Genomic DNA, 5000 nt, shown 5'->3' on the forward strand with positions numbered 1-5000 from the left:
ATTATAATATATAAAAAGGGGTAGTAGTAGTAGTAGTAGTAGTAGTAGTAGTAGTAGTAGTAGTAGTAGTAGTAGTAGTAGTAGTAGTAGTAATAATAATAATAATAGCAACAACAACAAAGTGGAGTGATGGCCTAGAGGTAACGCGTCCGCCTAGGAAGAGAGAGAATCTGAGCGCGCTGGTTGGAATCACGGATCAGTCGCTGGTATTTTCTGCACCCCCCCCCCCCACCACCCTCCCTCCCCTCCACTAGACCTTGAGTGATGGTCTGGACGCTAGTCATTCGGAATAAGACGATAAACCCGAGGTCCCATGTGCAGCATGCACTTAGCGCACGCAAAAGTACCCACGGCAACAAAAGGGTTGTCCCTGGCAAAAAAATATGTTGAATAAATCCATTTCGATAGGAAAAACAACGAAAACTGCACGCAGGAAAAAAAATAAATAAAAAGTGGGGGGTGCTGGCAGTGTAGCGACGCACTCTCCCTGGGAAGAGCAGCCTGAATTTCACACAGAGGAATCTGTTGTGACAAAAAAAAAGAAGAGAGAAATACAATACAAATACAAATACAAAATTAATACTTGGCGGAAAAAAGGTACAACAAATGCGAGATAGTGATGGAGACATAAGACATAAGATAAGAAAAAAAGACAAAAGAAATAACAAAAGAGGGGGGCGGGGTGGGGTGGTGGGGGGCGGGGGCTTGGGGGGGGGGGGGAGACACAGAAGAAAAAAATCAAGACACGAATCACATAAATTTCGATATATATGAAAGGAGGCACAACTGAGTAGCCTCAATAACTCACCTTCCACCTTACAAGGTGTTTTTTTTCTTTTTTTAAATTTTGTTTTAGTCCATCTCACCCATACCCTGCACACATACATTCACCATCACCACCCACCCTACCCCTCACTATTGCACACTACCGGAACTCGATTCATCTCATCCACTGACTCCCACCCTACCCCTCCCCGCTGCCACCCCCCGCCTTCCCCCCTCCTCCCCAACCCCTCTATCCCTTACCCCATTTCTACCTTTGACAGTCCTGTTACCATCCTCACCAACCTCATGTTTTTCCTCCACTCTCCTCCCCTCCCCTCTCCTCCCACGACCCCCCCCCCCTCCACACACACACACACACACACACAGAGACAGCCGCACTCCCACCCTACCAATACCCAGACTTTCCTTCAGGCAACAACTTCAACTGACAGTTCTGTAACTTCTCCACCACCACCTCTACCATCACCACTACCACCACAGCCACCATTCCCTGCATTCCATATATTCTTCAAAAAAAAAAGTTTTTCGATTTTGTATGGCGTCATACATACATACACACACACACACACACACACACACACACACACACACACACACACACACACACACACACACACACACACACACACACACACACACACACACACACACACACACACACACACACACACACACACACACACACACACACACACACACGTCAAATGCTGAACCAAGATCTCCTGCCGATCCAATCTAACCAAGCCGAAAGAATCATGAGACTGAAAGTCTATCAGCTTCATAATGAGCAAAAGCTGTGGCGCATTATCGGTGAGGCACAAATCACCGCGATTGAGCTCGATGTATTAAGAGAGAGAGAGAGAGAGAGAGAGAGAGAGAGAGAGAGAGAGAGAGAGAGAGAGAGAGAATGAATGAATGAATGAATCTTTATTTTCCAACGGTGAAAATATTAGCACTTTGGCCGACTTACACATCTGCCGTTGTTCTAAGAGAGAGAGAGAGAGAGAGAGAGAGAGAGAGAGAGAGAGAGAGAGAGAGAGAGAGAGAGAGAGAGAGAGAGAGAGAGAATGAATGAATGAATGAATGAATGAATGAATCTTTATTTTCCAACAGTAAAACTATTAGCACTTTGGCCGACTTACACATCTGCCGTTGTTCTAAGAGACACACAAGCATATATGCATGTAATTTTTTTTTGTACTCACTACATGTATGATGTACAAGTATTACACATCGTCAAACTGAGAGACACAACATCACTCACATCTGTACGAAACGGAAGCGATTAACACACTACACACACACACACACACACACACACACACACACACACACACACACACACACCAAGGGAAAAAGAACAACAAAACCCTAGCATGAATGGGGAGGGGGGGGGGGGGGGTAGGGCTACATCAAAAGAACACTTGACTTGAGCACAGAACTATTAACAGGAAAGATATCAACGACAAAATTCCACTGGAAAATCACATGAGAAACTAATGAAAAAAAAGACTAACTGCACAAGCAGCAAACCACAAGAACTCTCTATCCCCACACCCCTACCCCTGTCATTCCACCCCCCCTCCCCCACGCAGCCCTGGACATAAAAATATTTTTTTAAAAAAAAACAAAAAAACCACACAAAACAAAAACAAAAAAAAAAGCACAAACACGCAAATATCATGCACAAGAAAACATCAAAGTACTAAATCGAGATAAAAGAAAAAAAAAAGGGGGTGGTGGTGGTGGTGGATATAATCCATAGACCACAAACAAAATTACATACACACACTCACACACTCGGGGGAAGAAAAATGTTACAAAGGGAGAGGAAAAAAAAAAGAAGAAGAAGAAGAAGAAAAGGGAGGCAAACGAGGGTGTGTGGGTGGGGGAGAAGAATGGAGACTGGAGAGAGGGAGGGCGGCAGAGAAATGAGCAGTACGTGTGAGTGGAGGAATGAAGGGGTGCTGATTTGTAAAAGCAAAACAAACAAACAAACAAAAAAAAGCAAAAACAAAAAAAGCAGAGGGTAGGATGGACAAGGGATGGGGTGAGCGAGTGGGTGAGAGACAGAGAGACAGACAGACAGAGACACAGAGAGAGACACAGAGAGAGACACAGAGAGAGACAGACAGACAGAGAGGGGGAAAGAGAGAGGGAGAGACAAACAGACAGAGAGAGGGGGAGAGTCAGAGAGATAGAGAGGGTGAGAGAGAGAGAGAGAGAGAGAGAGAGACAGACAGACAGACAGAGACAGACAGGGAGAGAGAGAGGGAGAGAGAGAGAGAAAAGAGACTGAGACAAAGAATGAGTGACAGAGTTAGAGTGTGCACAAAGCTGTTTTTTGTGCGTGCGTGCGTGCTTGCGTGCGTGTGTGTGAGGTGTGTGTGTGTGTGTGTGTGTGTGTGTGTGCGTGTGTGTGTGTGTGTGTGTGTGTGCGTGTGTACGTGTGTGTGTGCGTGTGCGTGCGTGCGTGCGTGCGTGCTTGCGTGCGTGTGTGCGTGTGTGCGTGTGTGTGTGTGTGTGTGTGTGTGTGTGTGTGTGTGTGTTGTGTGAGAGTGAAAGAGAGAGAGGGAGAGAGAAAGCGATAAAGACATTAGAGACTGAGACAAAGAATGAGTGAGACCGAGTTAGTGTGCACAAAGCTGGTGTGTGTGTGTGTGTGTGTGTGTGTGTGTGTGTGTGTGTGTGTGAGAGAGAGAGAGAGAGAGAGAGAGAGAGAGAGAGAGAGACCGCCAGAAAAATCGGCAGAGCTACTAACAGAGAGATCGACATAGTTACAGAGAGATGGACAGAGGGACAGACATACAGACCGACATCAACAATCATATGTTTTCTGTCGGGGTTGGTCCGTGATTGATCCCAGATTATTATCAAACTTTCATGCCACGACTCTTCACAAGAAAACGGCCATATGCATTATGAATGCAAAGACGTTGTTTTTTTTGTTTTTTTTTCGGTTTAATAACCGATCCCAGATAGAACGATTGAGTGATCAGTGAAGTGATTGCTAAATGATTGTGCATTTGGCTGCATGCCCCAGTTATTCATTTATTTATCGTTGATTGCTGTTAATGTTATGTTCATTAAACATTAACGGTTTACCTTTTTTTTTTTTAGCCCACTGTGTTTTTGTTTAATTGTTCATAGATTTGTATATCAGTCATATTTATCTATTTATCCATAATTGATTGATTTGTTTGTTTATTTATGTTCTGATTCCCCATGGCACACTGTGTTTGTTCAATTGCTTATAGATTGTATATCAATCACATTTATCTATCCATCCATCATTAATTTATTTGTTTATTTGTTTATGTCCTTGTTGGTTCTATATGCTCCTTTTTATTTCCGGGGGGAGGGGGGGGGGGTACAGCATGCCGTATAGCCAATCACGTTTGACAAATTATGGAAATCAAAATCCTCGCCTGCCTTTTTTTTTTTTTTTTTTTTTTTTTTACTTCTCCTTTCCAATCGAATCAGCCCATCATAGACCATACATATGCATCATGATCTTTCCGACACCAATGCAGAGCAGCATATTAGGTCAAACCATGTCATGACAGGTCAGGTCAGGTCAGGTCAGGCCAGGTAAAAAATCAATGAGGTCAGCCCTCAGGAGACTGAATAAACCATTGCAAGCTTTACACCTCGGTTCTCGGCCATGAAAGAAAGAAAGAGAGAGAGAGAGAAAGAAAGAAACAGAGAAAGAAAGAAACAGGGAAAAAAAAGGGGCGGAAGAAAAGCAATATGATTTGAATTTATTATATATATAAAAAATAAAGAAGAAGGGTAGAAAGAAAAAAAAAAGAAGACGTATACAAGGGAGATTAAAGAAGGGAGGGCTAGGGGGAAATGAACGATGAAAATGATAAATGGAAGGAAAGAAAATAAAAAGAAAGAGAGAGAGAGAGAGCGGAAGGAATGATGACAGTGTAAATGGATGGGCAAAAAGCGGTTTATTTATTGTCTGTCAGCCAGACTGACATTCACGCCAACAATCACAGCCACCTTTCCAGGACATTTCAGCTGAGTTTTGTCCCCTGATATTGTATTTGTGTTTGTATTTCTTTTCACCACAACAGATTTCTCCGTGTGAAATTCGGGCTGCTCTCCCCAGGGAGAGCGCGTTGCAATACTGAGAGCGCCACCCTTTTTTTTTTTTTTGGTATTTTTTCCTGCGTGCAGTTTTATTTGCTTTTCCTGTCGAAGTG

Source organism: Babylonia areolata, chromosome 4 (genome assembly GCF_041734735.1).
Source record: "Babylonia areolata isolate BAREFJ2019XMU chromosome 4, ASM4173473v1, whole genome shotgun sequence".
NCBI classification, from domain to species: Eukaryota; Metazoa; Mollusca; class Gastropoda; order Neogastropoda; family Buccinidae; genus Babylonia; species Babylonia areolata.